The 24,601-nt window shown below is 37.6% G+C and overlaps 1 long non-coding RNA gene and 1 pseudogene across 1 annotated transcript in view; one reads left to right on the plus strand and one right to left on the minus strand.

Moving 5' to 3' along the window:
- LOC123379212 overlaps nucleotides 1-24,597 on the minus strand; it is a 51,035-nt gene extending 26,438 nt beyond the window's left edge. Inside the window, exon 1 of the long non-coding RNA XR_006583424.1 lies at nucleotides 24,438-24,597. This is a non-coding gene — a long non-coding RNA (uncharacterized LOC123379212). The remainder of the gene's footprint in view (nucleotides 1-24,437) is intronic.
- Nucleotides 8,240-8,422, plus strand: LOC111561999 (annotated as a pseudogene).
- Nucleotides 24,598-24,601: the final 4 nt, after the last annotated feature.

Consider the following 24,601-nt stretch of genomic DNA (forward strand, 5'->3'; position numbering starts at 1 on the left):
CAGTCAAAAAAGAGAACTACAGGCCAATATCCCTGATGAATATGGATGCAAAAATTCTCAATAAGATACTAGCAAATCGAATTCAACGGCATATAAAAAGAATTATTCACCATGATCAAGTGGGATTCATTCCTGGGATGCAGGGCTGGTTCAACATTCGCAAATCAATCAACGTGATACATCACATTAACAAAAAAAAAGAGAAGAACCATATGATCCTGTCAATCGATGCAGAAAAGGCCTTTGACAAAATCCAGCACCCTTTCTTAATAAAAACCCTTGAGAAAGTCGGGATAGAAGGAACATACTTAAAGATCATAAAAGCCATTTATGAAAAGCCCACAGCTAACATCATCCTCAACGGGGAAAAACTGAGAGCTTTTTCCCTGAGATCAGGAACACGACAAGGATGCCCACTCTCACCGCTGCTGTTTAACATAGTGCTGGAAGTTCTAGCATCAGCAATCAGACAACAAAAGGAAATCAAAGGCATCAAAATTGGCAAAGATGAAGTCAAGCTTTCGCTTTTTGCAGATGACATGATATTATACATGGAAAATCCGACAGACTCCACCAAAAGTCTGCTAGAACTGATACAGGAATTCAGCAAAGTTGCAGGATACAAAATCAATGTACAGAAATCAGTTGCATTCTTATACACTAACAATGAAGCAACAGAAAGACAAATAAAGAAACTGATCCCATTCACAATTGCACCAAGAAGCATAAAATACCTAGGAATAAATCTAACCAAAGATGTAAAGGATCTGTATGCTGAAAACTATAGAAAGCTTATGAAGGAAATTGAAGAAGATTTAAAGAAATGGAAAGACACTCCCTGTTCATGGATTGGAAAAATAAATATTGTCAAAATGTCAATACTACCCAAAGCTATCTACACATTCAATGCAATCCCAATCAAAATTGCACCAGCATTCTTCTCGAAACTAGAACAAGCAATCCTAAAATTCATATGGAACCACAAAAGGCCCCGAATAGCCAAAGGAATTTTGAAGAAGAAGACCAAAGCAGGAGGCATCACAATCCCAGACTTTAGCCTCTACTACAAAGCTGTCATCATCAAGACAGCATGGTATTGGCACAAAAACAGACACATAGACCAATGGGATAGAATAGAAACCCCAGAACTAGACCCACAAACGTATGGCCAACTCATCTTTGACAAAGCAGGAAAGAACATCCAATGGAAAAAAGACAGCCTCTTTAACAAATGGTGCTGGGAGAACTGGACAGCAACATGCAGAAGGTTGAAACTAGACCACTTTCTCACACCATTCACAAAAATAAACTCAAAATGGATAAAGGACCTAAATGTGAGACAGGAAACCATCAAAACCTTAGAGGAGAAAGCAGGAAAAGACCTCTCTGACCTCAGCCGTAGCAATCTCTTACTCGACACATCCCCAAAGGCAAGGGAATTAAAAGCAAAAGTGAATTACTGGGACCTTATGAAGATTAAAAGCTTCTGCACAGCAAAGGAAACAACCAACAAAACTAAAAGACAACCAACGGAATGGGAAAAGATATTTGCAAATGACATATCGGACAAAGGGCTAGTATCCAAAATCTATAAAGAGCTCACCAAACTCCACACCCGAAAAACAAATAACCCAGTGAAGAAATGGGCAGAAAACATGAATAGACACTTCTCTAAAGAAGACATGCGGATGGCCAACAGGCACATGAAAAGATGTTCAGCGTCGCTCCTTATCAGGGAAATACAAATCAAAACCACACTCAGGTATCACCTCACGCCAGTCAGAGTGGCCAAAATGAACAAATCAGGAGACTATAGATGCTGGAGAGGATGTGGAGAAACGGGAACCCTCTTGCACTGTTGGTGGGAATGCAAATTGGTGCAGCCGCTCTGGAAAGCAGTGTGGAGGTTCCTCAGAAAATTAAAAATAGACCTACCCTATGACCCAGCAATAGCACTGCTAGGAATTTATCCAAGGGATACAGGAGTACTGATGCATAGGGCCACTTGTACCTCAATGTTCATAGCAGCACTCTCAACAACAGCCAAATTATGGAAAGAGCCTAAATGTCCATCAACTGATGAATGGATAAAGAAATTGTGGTTTATATACACAATGGAATTCTACGTGGCAATGAGAAAAAATGAAATATGGCCTTTTGTAGCAACGTGGATGGAACTGGAGAGTGTGATGCTAAGTGAAATAAGCCATACAGAGAAAGACAGATACCATATGGTTTCACTCTTATGTGGATCCTGAGAAACTTAACAGGAACCCATGGGGGAGGGGAAGGAAAAAAAAAAAAAAAGAGGTTAGAGTGGGAGAGAGCCAAAGCATAAGAGACTGTTAAAAACTGAGAACAAACTGAGGGTTGATGGGGGGTGGGAGGGAGGAGAGGGTGGGTGATGGGTATTGAGGAGGGCACCTTTTGGGATGAGCACTGGGTGTTGTATGGAAACCAATTTGTCAATAAATTTCATATATAAAAAAAAAAAGAAAAAATAAATAAAAAACTTGCCAAAGCCCTAAAATAAATAAATAAATAAATAAATAAATAAATAAATAAACAAACAAACAAACAAACTAAGAACTTTTAACCTTGTTTTTAAGTAAAAAAAAAAAAAAAGAAAACCCTATATTTAAATAGTTTTGTTTTTTAAAAAGGCTGAACATAAAATAATGTGTACAAACTATGGATACCTAATTTATATATTACATAACTGTGTTTGTATATACATGCATATATGGGTAGGGCATATTACTTAAAATGTTAATTAAATGTCCTAAGTGCTAAATATATAAATTATTTCTTAAAATCTTACACAAAAAATTAACAAAATAATTCAAAACATGTTGACAATAATTGAGGAATTATTCAGTGTTGGGTTCTTTGAGATATTTTCAATGTTTAAAAATACACTATTAAGTAGGAGGTATTATGCCCATTTCTCAGAGGAGAAGACTTACATTTAAAGAGTTTAAGTAACTTGCCTAAGTTCACACAGCAAGAAAGTCAATAGGGAGGTTAGATGCAAAACTAGGTCTTTTTGGTGCCACAGCTCTACTCATTTCCTATTCCATAATGCCATACATGCTGCCACTTAAGTTACTTGCTTTCCCAACTGCTAATTTAAGGCTGTCTGCAAATGCTCTTTTATCAACGTGTATATTCCCCTTGACTTCATACATTATGCTTACATTATGACTTTAGTCTCGCTAACAAGAATACATCTTGCATGCCTTGATATGGACATTTACAAATAATAATAAATAATTCCTCCTGAGAGCATGGAGTCTGCTTGGGATTCTCTCTCTCTCTGCCCCTCCCTGCTTGCTCCCCTCCCTTTCTCCAAATAAATAAACATTTTTTTAATTTACTATTATTAGAGTTAGTATTTTAGTTTTCAAGATCACTATATACTGTTTCTGCCAAGATCACCTAAGTTTTCTTAGTCTCACAATTGACCTCTTCAAAAGAGCATTGTAACAAGATATGAATACAAAAGACTTTACCTAGAGTTCAAGAAAATATGTTGGATTCAATATATAAAATAAATGAGTGGGGTGCCTGGGTGGCTCAGTTAAGCATCTGACTCTTGATTTTGAATCAGGTCATGATTTCACAGTCATGAGATCAAGCCTTACATCGGGATGCGCACTGAGCATACAGCTTGCTTGGGATTCTCTCTCTTTCTCTCTACCCCTCCCCTGATCATGCACACTCTCTCTCAAAATAAATAAATAAACATTCAATAAATAAATAAATAATCATTGAAACTAAAATAATTTCTGGATATAATGTGCCCTCACCTAAAAAACATTTGAAATTTTTCTGTGACAATACCAATTTTTATCCCTCTCTATATAAAATTTTCACATAATTACAAAACTTTCACTCAACATTGTTTTATGTCTCTACACTAGTCCATGTTTCTAGACACTTTATGTGTATTACAATGACTGATAGTGTTTCACAGAGATAAAACCATAAATTATTAACTAGCCCTGACTTATAATTTAAAGTATTTTTAGGAGTTTTTTGCAATTAATAATTCGGTCACAAACATTTTTTTAGGCATAGCTTTTTATTTCACTTTTAAATTTTATCCTAGATAGACAGTGATGTATTAATAATGTTTAAAAACTTTCCTCTGTGGGGTGGGGGAAGGAGTGGAAAAAGCTATAATTTCTCTCATTTACCAATATATGTAGTGTAGTCTAACTATGGCCAACTTGAAACTCCAACAGGCAATCAAACATTAAAATATAAATCAAGAGGGATGCCTGGGTGGCTCAGCTGGTTAAGCATCTGACTTTGGCTCTGGTCATGATCTCACAGCTCAGGAGTTAGAGGCTTCACGTCGGGCTCTGTGCTGACAGCTCAGAGCCTGGAACCTGCTTCAGATTCTGTGTCTCCCTCTCTCTCTGCCCCTCCCCTGTTCACACTCTGTCTCTTCTTCAAAAATAAATAAACATTAAAAAAATTTTTAATAAAAATAAATAAAATAGAAATCCAGAGCAATAATAACCATAAAGTAAAATTTAAGAAGTAACAACAACCTGACAAAATGAATATGAATCAAAAAATTCCCATGCCCTTTGAGCCCTTAATTTTATAACTAAAAATTTTGCTCAGGAAGATCAGGGGCTGGAGCCAGTTCAATCTATCTGATTGTTAAATTTTCTGGACTTTCATAAGCTGGTTTTTAAATATGACCATTATTTAAAATTAATGTATGTAAATTTACCATTAAATAAATTACATTTAAAATAGTAAGTACTGGGGCGCCTGGGTGGCTCAGTCAGTTAAGCGTCTGACTTCAGCTCAGGTCATGATCTCGCGGTTCGTGAGTTCGAGCCCCGCGTGGGGCTCTGGGCTGATGGCTCAGAGCCTGGAGCCTGCTTCCGATTCTGTGTCTCCCTCTCCCTCTGCCCCTCCCCCGTTCATGCTCTGTCTCTCTCTGTCCCAAAAATAAATAAATGTTAAAAAAAAAAATTTAAAAAAATAAAATAAAATAGTAAGTACTAAAAATTCATCACATCCTAATTTTTTAACTATATTTTACTACTATCTATGCTCTTTGGCTTTTTATATCTATAGTGTGCAACGGCACATTTCTTCCCAACTTTGCATTTAGTGCTGTCATGCTGGTTATATGGAACAAGGTATTAACATTTTTTTAATTTAGTATTTCAAATGTTAAGTTTAGAAGTTTTGAGACCTGTCAATAGAGATAACAAAAGTACTGTTTTCCACTGGACCAAAAAAGTGATTACACAGCGAAGGAACTAAGAAGATGGTTGGTGATTTTGTAACCTAATAGAATAGACTCAGAGTTGACTTTTGGGGGCACAAAATGGTAGAAGAATGGTAATTTAAAAAAGAAATGTTTCGTGTGTTAATTTTAACCATTCTGACAGGTGTGAGGTGCTATCTCATTGTGGTTTTGATTTGCATTTCCCTGAAGATGAATGATGTTGAGCATCTTTTCATGTGTCTGTTAGCCATATGGATGTCTTCTTTGGGAAAAAAGTGTCTATTCATGTCTTCTGCCCAGTTCTTAACTGGATTATTTACTTTTTGGGTGTTGAGTTTTATAAGTTCTTAGATTCTGGATACTAACCCTTTATCATTTGCAAGTATCGTCTCCCATTCATAGGCTGCCTTTAGTTTTGTTGATTGTTTCCTTTGATGTGTAGAGCTTTTTATCTTGATGAAGTTCCAGTGGGTCATTTTTGCTTTTGTTTCCCTTGCCTCCAGAGACATGTCTAGGAAGAAGCTGCTATAGCCAATGTCATAGAGGTTGCTGTCTGTGTTCGGGTGTTATATGTAAGTGATGAATCACCAAATTCTACTCCTAAAACTAATATTATACTATATGTTAACCAACTAGAATTTAAATAACAACTTGAAATAAAAAAAGAAGAAAATGAGAAATGATGTGTGACTATACTGATGTGTTCAAAAAGTAGAACATGGTTGTTAAATTTGAAGAAGGTTAACCTGGAAATGGAGGTGATTATAGGTCATAGATTTTTAAATTGTCCATGATGACTATAGTCAAGGCCTAGGATTCCCAAGGTGCCCCAGGGTGTCAAAGTAAACTCACAGGGATATTGTAGGATATTTTCCTTTTTTGAGGAAAATGGTGATACATGACATCTGTTGGACAGGGCTTGAATTAGTCACTCAAGGTATTCCATTTCAACATTACGTCATACTATATTTCATTTGATGACACTATTTCTTTGCAAAGTTGTTTTTGGTGGTTGCTAGGATAAAGAACAAGTATCTTGTGAAAATCGATGAAGAACAAGAAAAGACCGCACCAGACACCATTCAAGTCAAGATGAAGAATCCAGCTAAAATGTCAATGAATTGCTAAAAGGCAAATGTGATCTAGAATGAGAGTGTAGAACCTCTGGAAGCCATAAATACAAGGGAAGTTCACAACCACCAGTGCTCACAAGTAAGATTTGATGCAAGGCAAGAGATCTGAGCGAGCATTCCTCATGGTGCAGGCCTGGGGGAAAGACAAAGGCCTAATGGATGAAACTCCTTGAAAAGAAAAGACAAAACTCAAGAAGAAATATATAATTTGAACAGTCCTATATATATTAAAGAAATTGAAATAATAGTTTTTTTAAACTGTCTAACAAAGAAAACTCCAGGCATAGATAACATCACTGGCAAATTCTACATAGCATTAATAGGAGAAATAATATTAATATTATACAAACTCTTCCAAAATACAGAAAGGAAGGAATACTTCCCAACTGATATTATGAGGCCAGCATTACCTTGATACTAAAATCAGGAAAAAAATACATTGCAAAGAAAATATAGCTTCAGGCCAGCAGCACTCATGAACCTAGTTTTTTTTAATCTTAAAAAAATACTAGTAAATTGCATTAAAAGCATATTAAAAGGTAATACATCATAACCAAGTAGAACTTATCCCAGGGGTATAAGACTGGCTTAACATTTAGAAATGTAATTCATGATAACAACAGTCTAAAGAAACACCATATGATCCCCTCAAAGAAAGAATCTGATAAAATTCAATATCCATCCAACAAACTTTCAACTTTCTCAATATGATAAAAAAAATCTACAAAAATTCCTACAGTTAATATCACATTTAATGGTAAATGACTGACTGTTTCCCCCACTAAGATTAGGAACAAGGCAAAGATGTGTGTTCCCACCACTCCTAGTCAACACCATACTAGAGGTTCTAGCCAGTGCCATAAGACAAGAAAAAGAAATGGGGCACCTGGGTGGCTCAGTCGGTTAAATGTCCGGCTCTTGGTTTTGGCTTAGGTTATGATCTCACAATTCATAAGTTCGAGCCCCAAATTGCTTTGGATTCTCTCTCTCCCCCTCTCTCTCTGTCCCTCGCCTGCTCATTCTGTGTTTCTCTCAAAAAAAAAAAAAAAAAAAAAGACAAGAAAAAGAAATAAAACTGTTCATTCACAGACAGACAAAATAATTTTCTATGTAAAAAATCCTGAAGTAGCTACAAAAATATTTCTAGAACCAATAAGTGAGTTTAGTAAGGTCAGAAAACACAAGATTAATTTACAAAATCAACCATATTTCCATATACTAGCAATGATCAATTGGAAAGTAAAATATCAACCAAAAACTACCATTTACAATGCCACCAAAAACTATAAAATATCTAGGCATAAATAGGTTCAAAGGTATGAATTGCTAAATAGGTACAAGCTATGTATATGGAAAAACAGAAAATACTGATGACATAAGTAAAAAAAGACCTAAGTCAATGGAAATATACACTGTGGTTATGGAATTGAAGACTCAATATTGGCAATACGTCAATTCTTAATCTTGTTCAGGATCTATAGATTCAAAGCAATTCTAATCAAAATCCCAGTAGAGGTTTTGGTAAAGATCAACAAGTTGGTTTTAAAATATATATGGAAAAGCAAAGAAATTACAATAGCCAAGACAATGTAAAAATTTTGTTTAACATTTATTTACTATTGAGAGACAGAGCATGAACATGGGAGGGGCAGAGAGAGGGGGAGACACAGAATCTGAAGCAGGCTCCAGGCTCTGAGCTGTCAGCACAGAGCCTGACACGGGGCTCAAACTCAGAAACTGTGACATCATGACCTGAGCCGAAGTTAGATGCTTAACTGACTGAGCCACCCAGGCAACCCCAAGATGATTTTAATAAAGAAGAATAAAATTAGAGAACTCATCTTATAGCAAGGCCACTTCAAGTCTTGCTATAGACCTACAGTAATCAAGACAGTGGGACACAAGGAGAAGGTGTAGTGTTTACTCCTGAGCAGCTCTAGGTGTTAGTTTCTGCAACTGTCTTCTGCCACTGATGACTGTCCTTCTCTCTTCCTTTGGGGTAGTAAGAGTGAGAGGATGCAGTCTAAGTGGTTTCTGAAGAAGAAAGAACAGGGTGGTACCAGAGGAAGTATATTTAAATTAATGGAATAAAATTGAGAATCAGTAATAGAGTCACATGTATATGAACAATTGATTTTTTACAAGATTTTAAAGGTAATTCAGAATACAGATAGTTTTCAACAAATGGTACTGGAACATTTGGATATCCATAGCAAAAAAAAAAAAAAAAAAGAAGCAGCTTGATTCATACTTCATGCCCATTACAAAAAACTGACTCAAAATGAATTATAAGACAAATGTAAAATCTCAAACTATTACATTTCTAGAAAAAATAAGTTGAAAATTGGACTTAATTAAAATTAAGACCTTGAACTCTTTGAAAGACATTTTTAAGAATGAAAAAGTAAATCTTAAACTGGGAGAAAGTATTTGCAAATCACATATTTGACACAGGTCTTGTATTCAGAATATATAAAAAAAAACACTCAAAACTCAATAATAAGACACATACAACCCAACGTAAAATAAACAAAAGATTAGAATAGGCACAATACCGAAAAAGATATACAGATGACCTATAAAAATATGGAAAAATATATTGGACATCACTATCCATTAAAGAAATGCAAATTAAACCACAATGGCATACTACCACATACTTATTAGAATTGCTAATATAAACAATAAATGGCTATAAATAAGTAATAAATGGCTAAAATAAAACATAATATCAATTGTTGACAAGGATGCTGAGCAACTGGGACTCTCATACATTGCTGGTAGGAACATAAAATGTTACAGCCACTTTGGAAAATGGTTTCTTATAAGGTTAAAGATACAATTACCATATAACCTAGCAAATACCACAATGAAATATTTACTCAAGTGAAATGAAATCTATATTCACACAAAAACCTTTTTGTGAATATTTACAGAAGCTTTATTTGTAATCACCTAAAACTGAAAATAACCCAAGTCTCACTCAACTAGGAATACATAAATAAGCTATATTACATTCATACAATGAAATATGACTCATCAATTAAAAAAAAACACTTTACTGATACACACAACATCATGAGTAAATCTTAAATGTCTTTTCTAAGTGAAAGAAGGCAGACTCAAAAGACTATATGAACAACTCCATTTACGGGACATTCTACAAAGGCAAAACTAGAAGGACAAAAAATAGACAAGTGGTTGCCACAAGCTGGTGATGGAGTGCAGGGAATTCACTAGAGTAAACGAACTTTTGTGTATCTTGATTGAAGTGGTCATATGACTACACACATTTAAATTCATAGGACAGGCCACTAAAAATTGTAAAATTATACTTTAATTTTTTAATAAAAAAAGTAATGATTGTCTATAGAGTGAGGTGGGAAATAAAATGGAAAAAGCAGGAATAGAAGCAGCTAAACTTCCCTGAATATAAGTTGTTTTGTGTATTTACTTTGGAACCATGTAAATTTTTACATAAATATAAAAAAAAAAATTTAGGGGCACCTGAGTGGCTCAGTCAGTTAAGCCTCTGACTTCGGCTCAGGTCATGATCTCATGGTTCGTGAGTTCGAGCTCCATGTCAGGCTCTGTGCTGACAGCTCGGAGCTTGGAGCCTGCTTTGGAGTCTGTGTGTCCCTCTGTCTCTCTGTCCCTCCCATGCTCATGCTCTGTCTCTCTCTCTCTCTCAGAAATAAATATTAAAATTTTTTTTAATAAAAAAATTTATTTTATTATTTTTTAAATATAATTTATTGTCAAATTGGCTTCCATACAAACCCAGTGCTCGTCCCAACTAGTGCCCTCCTCAATGCCCATCACCCACTTTCCTCTCTCCCCCACCCCCCCATGAACCCTCAGTTTGTTCTCTGTATTAAGAGTCTCTTATGGTTTGCCTTCCTCCATGGGGGAAGGAAAGGGGAAATAAAAAAATTTTAAGTTGCATAAAGCATTATCTAAAAATCTGTCAAGAGAAACTATTTGAAATTACTTTAAAGCATAGTAATTTAACTCTACACATTTAGTGAGATATTCCCCAAAGGCAAATATAACTCATATTGTTGATAATAGTGTTGGTACTTTTATTCTGAGACTATAAGAATGATGAGGTTAAGTTAAAACCCTATAGTCATGAATTAATTTGGGAACTGTATATGTTCACTTTTGGGTTTTTTGCTTCCATGATGCTTGATGCTTCAGAGATACAGAGAGAGAGAGAGAGAGAGAGCAAGAGAGAGAGAGAGATAGGTAGAGATGGAGATATTAAAACTTGTCTTACCAGGTGGCATGTAGGATTGTGTCCTTAGACACAAGATGAACTTAGATGAACTACGCCCTAAATTACAGAAGAGCTTTTAAAACTCTAATTCCTGGAAAGTTTATTAATAACTTCTCTTTGAGTATTCCACATCCAAGAAAGTTTCAATGTTAGTTTATGTTTCTTCTTTTAATCCAAGTTATAGTTAAAGTAATCCTTTTAGGGAGCTTCATAACAATCTTACAATGACAGTGCTTATTATTATCCTTATTTTGCAGATGAGGAAACTGAGGCACAGAGCTCTTGAAACTTGCTCAATGAATTAGAACTATCTAGTGAATTAGCAAATCAGAACTATCTCAGATTTGGAAGATAGGATTCCGCATTTTTAGACTAGAATTTACTTATCCTGGGGTGTTGAATATTTCCTATTTACATGAAAGAAGAAACAATGAAATGCCATAGGATTTTTGTTAATGCTGTTGCATTCTGTTTAGTTTATCAATCAGAAACAGATAAACTTTTATGATGAGGACCTTCAATCAGAATTTATAATTTTAAGATCAGAAATAACTAAGCATTAAAAGTAAAAAAGGAGAGAGAGAGAGAGAGAGAGAGAGAGAGAGAGAGGTACTGTAGAGCTCTCAGAAACAGGGGTTATCACTCCAATAAAGGGCTATAAAATATTACCCCAGCTTCAAATATTTGGTTTCAGGAGGATTTAGTTCTCAGTAAGGACACCCTTTTCCCACCAGTTCCTTTCTGGTTCCTTTCTGGTTCTTTCCTTAATATGTAACCTTCTTCATATATCACAAGGGATATAATATTTAAGTTACTATGCTTAGGAAGTTTATGAAATATTTTATGTTTTTCAAAAAAAACAAAATTTGTTAATAAAAGAATTCCTGAATTGAATAAATGAAAGAATGGTTCGGGGTCTTATTAGTCTCATGATAGAAATTTTCACGCCAAGCTAAGATGGCAAAGTAGTAGAAGAACCCTAGGCTTGCCTTGTCCCTCAAACACAGCTAAGTATCAAATCATTCTCAATACCTATGAAATCCAACTGAAGACTGACAGAACAAACTACACAACTAGAGAGAGAGAAGAGGCAACATTGTGGAAGGTAGGAAGTGCAGAGATATAGTTTGAGGGAGAAACAGATAACGGGTGCTGTGGAGGGGAAGGAGTGCTGGTCACAGATGGGAGAGAGAGAGAGAGAGAGAGAGAGAGAGAGAGAGAGAAGCCCACAGAGGATGGCACAAGGAAAACACTTCCCCAAAGCCACTGACTAGGAAAATGAAAGGGGTTGATTTTCACAAATTTTTACAACCAGCTTAAACTCCAAAGACTGGAGTTTTAGAAGTCCGTGCTGTAGCAGGTGTGGAGGCTGGCAGAGCAGTGCTCCTATGGAGAAGGAAGGCAAATAGCCCAAGGGGCAGATGATGTGATCTGAGGATCCCCTGGGATGCACTAGGAGAGAGGGCTCCCTCTTCTTGGAGAGCATCTGGGAGAGGTGGCATTGCCTCTCTGAGGACAAAAGAGCTGGCAGGTTCCATTTCCTTCCCCGCCCCTCAGCACAGGTGCACAGACACCTGCTGAGGATGGCTAACCTGTACACTGATCTCTGAATGTGCTTTACTCCAAATCCACCCCCTTGAGCTTTGGTTCGACTGCCTTTCTGGAACAAACCTGTTGTTCTGGAACAACAAACCTACTGCAGGGAGAGCCTCCCTCAAAGGATCAGCACAGGCCCCCACAAAACCAGGTTCCTAAAGTATGGAGTTTTAAAACTCAGCTCGCCTGCCTGAGATAGAGCCCAAAGTGCACTGCACTGCTACATGACCAGCCAGCCCGGACACAGGGTGAAGGCAGGGATCTGAGGGAAACCTGGAACACAGGAGGGAAGACTGTTCACTCTTTTGGGAGGGTTTTCGGACAGGGGCAGGTATGACCTCCCCTCTAGGAAGGGGCTGGCATCATTTCTCTCCCCCATCCCTCAACATAAACTAACTTCAGCAAGCAGCACTGGTGGCTTAAACCACTTACGTGAAGCCCCGCCGCCCTGCACTCTGCTGTTGCTTCTTTACTAGGACAACTGTGCCTGAGACCAGAGAAGTGGGGCCCTCCCCTAGAGGACGAGCACAAACCCCCTCTCCACCTCCCAACCTGCACACATCACATCTACTGACAATAGAGTTCTGCAAAGCTTTAGCTCTAGTGGAGATAGTATCACGTCTCTTTTAACAAACAGACCAGAGAACACCTAGTTAAAATTTGCCACACTCTGGCCAAGGTCCAAACATTCCCCAGTGCAGAAAAAGAGAAACTCTGCAGATGACTAACCTGAGGGAAAGAACAGTCAAAACACAGCAGCAGAGTGCACACAGCACACACCAGGGACATTTCCTGAAGCACCAGGCCCTGGACAGTACATTATCTCTTCTTAATATAGCCATTACTCTCAGTAGCAGGAAACATTGCAGGTTTTCCTAACACACAGAAGAAGACAGAGACCCAGACAAAATGCCAAGACAGAGGAATTCATCCCAAAAGAAAGAACAAAAAAGGTCACAGCCAGGGAGCTAATCAAGACAGATACAAGTAATATGCCTGATCCAGAATTTATTATTTTAATTTTATTTTAATGTTTATTCATTTTTTTTTAATTTTTTTTTCAACGTTTATTTATTTTTGGGACAGAGAGAGACAGAGCATGAACGGGCGAGGGGCAGAGAGAGAGGGAGACACAGAATCGGAAACAGGCTCCAGGCTCTGAGCCATCAGCCCAGAGCCTGACGCGGGGCTCGAACTCACGGACCGCGAGATCGTGACCTGGCTGAAGTCGGACGCTTAACCGACTGCGCCACCCAGGCGCCCCTAATGTTTATTCATTTTTGAGAGAGAGAGAGACACAGCATGAGCAGGGTAGGGGCAGTGAGAGAGAGAGGGAGACACATAGAATCCAAAGCAGGCTCCAGGCTCCGAGCTATCAGCACAGAGCCCGATGCATGGCTCAAACTCACAGACCATAAGATAATGACCTGAGCCGAAGTCAGTTGCTTAACTGACTGAGCCACTCAGCTGCCCCAACTGATCCAGAATTTAAAGCAACAATCGTAAGGTAGCTGAGCTTGAGAAAGGCATAGAAGATACCAGGAAGTCCCTTCCCACAAAGATAAAAGACCTAAAACCTCATTATGCCAAAATGAAAAATGCAGTAACTGAGATTTGAAACTGACTGAATGTAATTACCAAAAGGATGGAAGAAACATAGGAACCAATAAGTGAAACAAAGATAAAATTATGGAAAATAATGAAGCTAAAAAGAAGAGGGAAAGAAAAATATTAGATCACAAATATGGAGTTGCTAAGGAACTCAGCAACTCCATAAAGCATAATAATATTTATATCATAGAAGTCCAAGAAGAAGAGAGAAAAAAAGTGGACAGGTTTATTTGAGAAAATTATAGCTGAAAATTTCCTTAATCTGGGGAAGGAAACAGACATCCAAATCCAGGAGGCACAGAGGACCCCATCAAAATCAACAAAAACAGGCCAACAGATGCAGAAAAAGCATTAGAGAAAGTACAGCATCCATTCTTGATAAAAGCTCTCAAGAAAATAAGGATAGGGGAACATACCTCAATATCATAAAAGACATATACTAAAGACCCACAATTAATATCATCCTCAGTGGGGGAAGAACTGAGAGCTTTTCCTCTACATTCAGGAACAAAACAGGATGTCCATTCTCACCACCACTGTTATTTAACTTAGTATTGGAAGAACTAGCCTCAGCAATCAGACAACAAAATGAAATAAAAGGCATACAAATTAGCAAGGAAGAGTCAAACTTTCACTATTTCCAGATGACATGATACTCTTTATAGAAAACCTGAAGGACTCCACCAAAAAATTGCTGGAACTGATACACAAATTCAGTAAAGTCACAGGATACAAAATCAATATACAGAAATCTGTTGCATTTCTATACACCAATAATGAACCAGTAGAAAGAGAAATAAAAAAATCAATCCCATTTACAACTGCACCCAAAACCATAGGATACCTAGGAATAAACCTAACCTAAGAAGTGAAAGTTCTGTACCTTGTAAACTATAGAACATTCGGAAAGAAACTGAGGAAGACACAAAGAAATGGAAAAACATTCCATGCTTATGGATTGGAAGAACAAATAGTGTTAAAATGTCTATACTACTCAAAGCAATCTACACATTTAATGCAATCTGTATCAAAATACTACCAGGGTTTTTCACAGAGCTAGAACAAACAATCCTAAAATTTGTATGGAACCACAAAAGACCCCAGACAGCCAAAGCAATCTGGAAAAAGAAAAGCAAAGGTGGAAACATCATGATTGCAGATTTTAAGCCATGTTACAAAGCTGTATTCATCAAGACTATGTTACTGGTGCAAAAACCGACACATAGATCAATGGACAGAATAGAAAACCCAGAAATGGACCCACAACTACATGGTCAACTAATCTTTGACAAAGCAGGAAAGAATATACAATGGAAAAAATACAGTCTCTTCAACAACTGATGCTGGGAAACTAAACAGCTGCATGCTGAAACTGGACCACTTTCTTACACCATACACACAAATAAATTCAAAATGGGTGAAAGACTTATATATGAGACAGGAAACCATCAAAATCCTAGCAGAGAATACAATCAGCAATCTCTTTGACCTCAGCCATAGCAACTTCTTATTAGACATGTCACTGGAGGCAAGGGAATTAAAAGCAAAAATGAACTATTGGGACTACATCAAAATAAAAAGCTTCCGCACTGCAAGGGAAACCATCAACAAAACAAAAAGGCAACCTACTGAATGGGAGAAAATATTTGGAAATGACATATCATATAAAAGGTTACTATCCAAAATATATAAAGAACTTTTACAACTCAACACCCAAAAAACAAATAATCCAATTAAAAATGGGTAGAAGACATGAACAGACATTCTCCAATTCAGATGGCCAACAGACACATGAAAAGGTACTCAACATCACTCATCATCAGTGAAATACAAATCAAAACTACAATGAGATATCACCTCATATCTGTCAGAATGGCTAAAATCAAAAACACAAGAAACAAGAGGTGTTGGCGAGGATGCAGAGAAAGAGGAAGCCTCTTGTGCTGTTGGTGGGAATGTAAACTGGTCCAGCCACTGTGGAAAACAGTGTGGAGGTTCCTCAAAAAATAAAAAAAAAACCACAACTACCTACAATCCAGCAATTGCACTACTAGGTATTTACCCAAGGGATACAAAAATACAGATTCAAAGGGGTACATGCACCCCGATGTTTATAGCGGCATTAACGACAACAGCCAAACTATGCAAAGAGCCCAAGTATCCATTGACTGATGAATGGATAAAGAAGACGTGGTATGTGTGCATATATATATATAATGTGTGCATACATATATATGTGTATATATATATATATATATATATATATAATATTAGCTATCAAAAAGAATGAAATCTTGCCATTTGTAACAAAGTGGATGGAGCTAGAGCTAGAGTGTATTATGCTAAGCCAAACAAGTCAGTCAGAGAAAGACAAATAACATATGATTTCACTCATGTGGAATTTAAGAAATGAAACAGGTGAATATGGGGGGGGGGGCGGTCAGAGAAAGAGAAAGGCAACCATAAAACAGACTCTTAACTATAGAGAACAAACTAAGAGTTGCTGGACAGGAGAGTGGGTGGGGGGTTGGATTAAATGGGTGACAGATATAAAGGAGGGCACTAGTTGTGATGAGCACTGAGTGTTACATGTAAGTGATGAACCACTAAATTCTACTCCTGAAACTAATATTACCTTATATGTTTACTAAGTGAAATTTAAATAAAAAAGAAAGTAAACAAAAAGCAAACAAACAGAAAATGCCGAGATAAAAATTTCTTTAGTTGAACTAAACATTTTAATTAAACCATGTGCCTTATAGAAAAAAAGCCCAGTTATGGGCTTATATTCATGGAGAACCCCACCTAGTTATATTTTATCTTCATCTACATGACTCTAAGTAAAATTACAATTAGTTCAAATATTAGTACCGGTGGTATGATCATAATTTCAGTTATTTGAACAACACAGTCTCCCAAGTTCTAACTGCCTGACTTCATACTCTTTCGCCTCCTCCCTCTTTCCCTGTCCCCTATATATATTCTTCTGCAAAAGCCATCCTCTGCCCCTTCTCTTTTTATTATTACTTATTTTGGGGAAAGCGCAAGTGGGAGAGGGGCAGAGAGAGGGGGACAGAGGATCTGAAGCAGGCTCTGCGTTGACAAGCTGACAGCAGTGAGCCTAACGTGGGGCTTGAACTCACAAACCGCAAGATCATGACCCGAGCCAAAGGCGAACACTCAACTTCGCCACCCAGGTGCCCCTACCCCTTCTTTCAAGAGGCCTAAACCACCAGGCTGGACTGCAGTGGCAGCCATGCCTATGATGACAGCAGCATCAGCAGTAAGGCTTTAGTCATCCGGAATTTAATCTCAGCCTTGTGTACTCCACTTCCACTATAAACCATTGGGAGCTATGGACACATATCCATGTGTTGTTTTGTTTTGTTTTCCTAGGGCAAGCCAATAACCACAGCATAGCAGCGCTTTTAATACTAAAACAACAGAACCTACAAGCTAACTTGTAAATTGAACTACCTTGAACTAACTTGTTTGCTTGTTTACACTATGATAATACAAATAGAATTTTCCTGGTAGTTACCTCACAAAGAAAGAAAAAAACACCAAGGTAGAGTTACATTGTTACCATAAATAAATTTTTAGTACAGCTTTGTAAAACCTTATTATAGCTAATAGTCAGAACTAGGATAAAAATACCCAGCTATGAAGAGCTCTGCATTATAAAGAAGGCATTCTCTACAAATGTGCTTCACTAATACATCATTTAGATTTTATTTGTTCCTGTTGATGTGTCAGATGGACACATTTCTGCATGTTTTAGAAGCACCTAAATGCAAATTTGGTAACAATAAATGCCTAATCACTTTGAGACTCTTTAGATATTAAGCATTTCATAACTTTATTTCATTGACTACCATTCACTGTAGTCTAGCTCACAGAGATGGTTATGTTTAACTTTGCTTCTTCATTAATGTGGAACAGAACTTTTTAAGCACATCCTTAGTCTTTCCTAAAAATTTTTTAATGTTTATTTATTTCTGAGAGAGAGAGAGAGAGAGCACGAGCAGGGGAGGGGCAGAGAGAGAGGAAGACACAGAATCCGAAGCAGACCCCAGGCTCTGAGCTGTCAGCACAGAGCCCAACATGTGGATTGAACTCATGAGCTTTGAGATCATGAGCTGAGCCAAAGTCAGATGCTCAACTGACTGGGCCACCCAGGTGCCCCAAGCATATCCTTAGTCTTTGAGAACATGTGAACATGTGACAGAAGTCATGGAAAAAGCTAAGATAATTTTAATCAACCTCTTAACTGTCAGACAAGTAAAGATGCATGGGCAGTATAAGAAGCATTTTTCACTGGTGTCATTCACAAGCCACACTGACCCCTACCTAGATTGTAAGATAGTATCACCAATAATGAAGTGTTCAGATCCAGTTAATACAAGAGCAGGGCCGAGACCAGAGTGAGGTGTATGAGATACCTAGAGTGGAAAATCTAAAGAGGTGCTCGTTGCAGCCCCTGAGAGTGTGTGCATCCTTAAAATCTGCACCTATGTGTCTCATTTGTCTTACTCCAGTCCCTGCCCTACACAAGATCCCCAAAGTGATGTTGGCTGTAGGAACCAAGGGTGCCCGATCTCCACATTCCATAGCTGAAACTAAACTGCAGAACCAATCTTATCTCTGGTAGAAAGGGTTTACTCATCTTCAGCACAGTGCTTGGGAGACTCAGCCATTTCCCTTAAGTGACCAAGATCAGCCTGGTATGCTTTTCAACTAAGCTAAGACACTGCCTCCTCCCCCCCACCGCCCCCGCCAGTGCCTGTATGATAAGACCCAGGAGTCCCCCTTCCAGATACCAGAGCCTTGCTTATAAACACTAGTCCAAGATCTCAGGCCTCGTCACCTTCTGACAGAATTCCTGATGCAACACACCTACTTAGATTACAGTATAACCTCTTCTTTGATTTTACCTCCTTGTTATTTGACTCTAGAGCCTGGTCCAAATCCCACTCCATGCAATTTCCAGTTCTGTCTGCTGCTGAGACCACCCTCTAGGTGGCTGATCTAGGCTTCTTATAAGTCTGTGGCTCGATGTGTCACCTTTCAATTGGCATCCAGTAGCCCTACCCCAGCAAAGTGAACAGAACTATCTATTTATTGTGACAACCAAAAATGCCTCCAGCCTTAGCCCTGTTGAGAATCACTGGAAGTAGAAGATAGGACCTATTTTCAATAAGAAACAGGCCAAGCATTTTGGAACCTGGTTCTTTCCAATCCATTGGTTCATAAATCTTGCTTGTGTCAAATTCATTTTGGGGAACTTCTCTTTTTATTATTTTCTAGTTTTTGGGAGAGGGTGCATGTGAGGAGTGGAGAGAGGCAAAGGGAGAGAGAGAATCTTTTTTAAAAATTTTTTAACAGTTTTATTCATTTTTTAGAGACAGAGAGACAGAGCACGAGCAGGGGAGGGGCAGAGAGAGGGGGGGACACAGAATCCAAAGCAGGCTCTAGGCTCTGAGCTGTCAGCACAGAGCCCGACACGGGGCTGGAACCCATGAACCATGAGATCATGACCTGAGCTGAAGTCGGCCACTTAACTGACTGAGCCACCCAGGAGCCCCAGAGAGAGAGAATCTTGATCTTGCTTGTGTCAAATTCATCTAGGGGAACTTCTCTTTTTATTGTTTTTTATTTTTTGAGAAGGGGGGGTGGGGGGAGAGAGTGTATGTGAGCAGTGGAGAGGGACAGAGGGAGAGAGAGAGAGAATCTTGATCCCCCGGCCCTGGGATCATGACCTGAGCCAAAATCAAGAGTCAGACACTCAACCAACTGATCCACCCGGGGAATTAATTTGGGGGAGCTCCTAACTTACCCTTTTAACACACACTTAAATAGTGCTTACTATGTGTCTTAAACTATTTTAAACACCTGACAAACATTAACTCATTCAATCCTCATAACAACCCTTTGAGTTAGGCATTATTATTATTCCCATTCTACAGATTAGGAAACTGAGGCTTGAAGGGTTAATGACTTATTTACCCAAAGTCACACATCTAATAAATATAAGCCTAAATTCAAGCTCAGCCCTTTGGGTTATAGGGTAAATGGTAAACACTATGTTATGCAGCAGACAACCATATCCCATTCCTAAAGATTTGTTTCAGTAAATCTAGGGAAAGAACTGAGATATCTGTATGCAATATGAACAAAATTTTGAGGTGACTTTGTATAGTTAGAAGGGCACCCACCACCAGCACTATTCCACACCTCATTGTGGAGAGACAGAAAGGAGACTTATGTGGCTAGAAATGTGTGTTATAATATACCAAGAAAGCAAAGAAAAACAGTGGTTGGGGGCACTATTCATTGAAAACCTTGGAAGACAAGGTAATAATACACCTCACTTTCATAAAATAGTCAACAGTGAACTATGTATTGTTAAATGGAATAAAATATATTAAGAATGTAGCATCAGAGGAAGAGAATAGCATTAATAAACATGAAATTATCTTGTTAAGTAGATACATGACAGCAATGGACTTAAATGAAGGAAGAACAGCCTTGCTGGTTGTATGGTGAGATACAGATAGTCCTGAACCAGTCAGGCAAGACAAATGATACCAGGTAACCCCAAAGTGTGATTTTAAGCAATGCAGTAATTATAGCAGCTGAGGGGGGGAAATAGACACGACTGGATATACATGAAAAAATAAGATAAAATGTGAAAGAACTTTGAAAGCAGTTTAGCACCATACTAATATAACTATCACCACTTTGTTTAGTAGTAGTAGGTCATCTTAAGTGGCCCCCAGGAATAGAACACACACAACAACAACGAAACCAAAACAACAGAAATATCCAAACCAGGCAGAGCCATAAGCAACAATCCACCACCAAAAGGGAGTGAGCAGCTGTAGACCAATCAGCAGTATTTCTGACTACTCAGTATGGAAATAATTGAGTCAAAGAGTAAACTCAAACCTGAACCAGAACTTCTACTCTGCCAGCCACTGCCATAGAAGGCGGAGTACAAAGAAGACCAATATACTGAGAACTTGGTTTCTACCATTATAGAAAAGCTTCACTTTTTCCTGCAAGCACAAATTAAAATCACATCCCATGTGTCAGGAAAGGTGTGTTCCCAGGTTCCCACCATCTCGGCTGTATTAAACCCTAAAAGTGTTGGAGAACCAGCCAGGAGGTGAGTTAAAAGAATGCCAAATTTCAGTTTTTAATTAATATAATATTTGGTAATAAAAATTTTAAAAACTATTATCTGGAGCACCTGGGTGGTTCAGTTGGTTAAGTGTCCGACTTTGGCTCAGGTCATGATCTTATGGTCCATGGGTTTGAGCCCCACATCAGGCTCTGTGCTGACAGCTCAGAACCTGGAGCTTGCTTCTTATTCTGTGTCTCCCTCTCTCTCTGATCCTCCCCTGCTCATGCTCTGTCTCTTTCTCTCAAAAACAAGCAAACATTAAAAAATTTTAAAAACTATTATCTTGTGAATATGCCCTCAAAACTTTTTTCCCCTTCCCCTATGTTAATCTGTTTCATTTCTTAAATTCCACATATGAGTGAAATCATATGGTATTTATATTTCTCTGACTGACTTATTTCACTTAGCATAATACACCCTACCTCCATCCATGTCATTGCAAATGGCAAGATTTCATTCTTTTTGATAGCTGAGTAATATTCCAGTGTGTGTGTGTGTGTGTGTGTGTGTGTGTGTGTGTGTACCATATCTCCTTTATGAGTTCATTAGTCAGTGGCCATTTAGGCTCTTTCCATAATGTGGCCATTGTTAATAATGCTGTTATAAATATCAGGGTGCATGTGCTTCTTCAAATCAAAATTTTTGTATCCTTTGGGTAAATACGTAGTAGTGAAATTGCTGAATCATAGGGTAGTTCTATTTTTCACTTTTTGAGGAACCTCCATACTGTTTTCCAGAGTGGCTACACCAGTTTCTGTTCCCACCAACAATGCAAGAGGGTTCTCCTTTCTCCACATCCTCACCAACATCTGTTGTTTCCCATGTTGTTAATTTTAGCCATTTTGACAGGTGTGAGGTGCTGTCTCCTCCTGGTTTTGATTTGTATTTCACTGATGATGAATTATGTTGACCATCTTTTCATGTGTCTGTTAGCCATTTGGATGTCTTCTTTGGAAAAGTGTTCATGTCTTCCACTCATTTCTTAACTGGATTATTTGTTTTTTGGGTGTTGAGTTTGATAAGTTCTTTATAGATTTTGGATACTGACCCTTTATCAGCTATATCATTTGCAAGTATCTTCTCCCATTCTGTAGGCTGCCTTTTAGTTTTGTTGACTGTTTCCTTTGCTGTGCAAAATTTTTTATCTTAATAAGGTCCTAATAGTTCATTTTTGCTTTGTTTTCCTTGCCTCCAGAAACATGTCTAATAAGAAGTCGCTACAGCCAAGGTCAAAGAGGTTGCTGCCTGTGTTCTCCTCTAGGATTTTGATGGTTTCCTGTCTCACATTTAGGTCTTTCACCTATTTTGAATTCATTTTTGTGTATGGTATATGAAAGTAACCCAGCTTCATTCTTTTGCATGTAACTGTCTAGTTTTCCCAACACCATTTGTTGAAGAGACTGTATTTTTTCCACTGATATTCTTTCCTGCTTTGTCGAAGATTAGTTGACCATATAGTTGTGGGTCCATTTCTTGGTTTTCTAGCCTGTTCCATTGATCTATGTGTCTGTTTTTGTGCCAGTACCATACCATCTTGATAACTATAGCTTTATAATGTAGCTTGAAGTCTGAAATTTGATGTCTCCAGCTTTGCTTTGCTTTTTCAAGATTGCTTTGGCTATTGACTGAGATTCCACCAAAAAGTTGCTAAAACTGATACACAAATTCAGCAAAGTCACAGGATGCAAAATCAATTACAGAAATATATTGCATTTCTATATACACCAATAATGAAGGAGCAGAAAGAGAAATCACACCAAAATCCATAAGATTTACAATTGTACCAAAAACTATAAAATACCTAGGAATAAACCTAACTTAAGAGGTAAACGTTCTGTACCTTGTAAACTATAGAATACTTAGGAAAGAAATTGAAGAAGACACAAAAAAATGGAAAAACATTCCATGCCCATGGATTGGAAGAACAAATAGTGTTAAAATGTCTATACTACTCAAAGCAATCTACACATTTAATGCAATCTGTATCAAAATACCACCAGCATTTTTCATAGAGCTAGAACAAACAGTCCTAAAATTTGTATGGAACCAGAATTTCTTTAATATAAGAGACATTACAATGGAATTTATTAATACTCTCCAGAAGTATGAAAACATTTTACACTCAGCAACATAGAAAGGCTATTCTGAAATATAGACACATGTACACATAGAAAGCTTATAGCTTCAGTTTTACATCTCAATCCCAGGTTGAAAGCAAAACAGAAATACAAACCTTCACCAGCCCAGATCTCAAAAAGCAGTTCTATTTCCCAGTGGGCACAAAGTTCTTAATTAATTTGAGCTCACAAAAGACAAAAAGACCATAAAACTGGATTCTCTTTCATCTCTCTTCTAATAGAGACTAGATCTCCATCATGCAACAGGTATCTTCAAATGTTTATACCATAAAATCAAATTCCCAATCACTGCTGCTACCAATGTATAATAACTTATCAGACATGCATTAATTAGAAACAAAAAAAAATTTTTTTAAATCAGTAAAAAGTAAAAGTAGACAGTTAACTTAGTTCTATAACCACTTTGAATTTACTCTAAGGGCCAATAAAAGATACGCCTGGGCCTAAATAACTCTGAGGTGCACTTCCTTAGCCATACAATTTCACTCCCTCAGTTGAGTACACATCAGTTGGCATCTCCATGGAAGCTTGAGAGTTCCTATGTTGAAGTATAATTTTCAAATATACAAAATCATGTCTCCCATGCAAGTATAATATGAACATATGTCATATTACTCAATTTTATTCATTTTATTCAATCCAATTAATGAAGGAACAGATGTCAAAACAACAGAGTTTATTAAAAATTAGGCATATATTAATAAATAAATCATTATTAACTGCAGAGTTAGATGTAAAACTCATTAATTTCTTACAGAACAATCAATCACAACCTGTGGCATTATCTGGTCCGCCAGATAGAAATTATTTGCATCTCTGCCACAAAATTTACAAGTTAACCTCTGCTCCTGCATAATTGTAAAATAGCCCAGTCAATAGAAAATAACGTTCAGAAAAGATATTAAAGAACACCTCTTAATCTCTTGCCTGTTTACAACGTTTGGATAATTTTTCTCATAGGAGGTACTGTAAATATTGCATGCAACATACTTATACTAAAAATTTATTCATATATCAGAAATTTATATTTAACTAGGCATCCTATATTTATCTTTTAACCCTAATAAGTAGTTAGCAAAAATTTTACCAAGTCTGTAGGGTTCCGTTGCCAAAAATGTTATCTATTAAATCTATGCCTAGTTTCATATCCTTCTTTGCCTAGATAATAAATAGGAAGTGGTATTTTTACCGCTCTTCTATTCTTTATATTTACCACTGGGGGGCGCATATAACTCACAATCCACTGGATTCCAGCTCGTGTGGTGACCACAGGAGCTTTTCCACGTCAGATCCGCTAGGGGACCGTTCAGATACCACTCACATTTCACGAACGTCCTAAGCAACTGTGCGCACGCGCACAACTGCTCCCAAGACGGGTTTGCGCAGGCGCTCTAGCAAATG

The sequence above is a fragment of the Felis catus genome, chromosome C1 (assembly GCF_018350175.1).
Source record: "Felis catus isolate Fca126 chromosome C1, F.catus_Fca126_mat1.0, whole genome shotgun sequence".
Lineage (NCBI taxonomy): Eukaryota > Metazoa > Chordata > Mammalia > Carnivora > Felidae > Felis > Felis catus.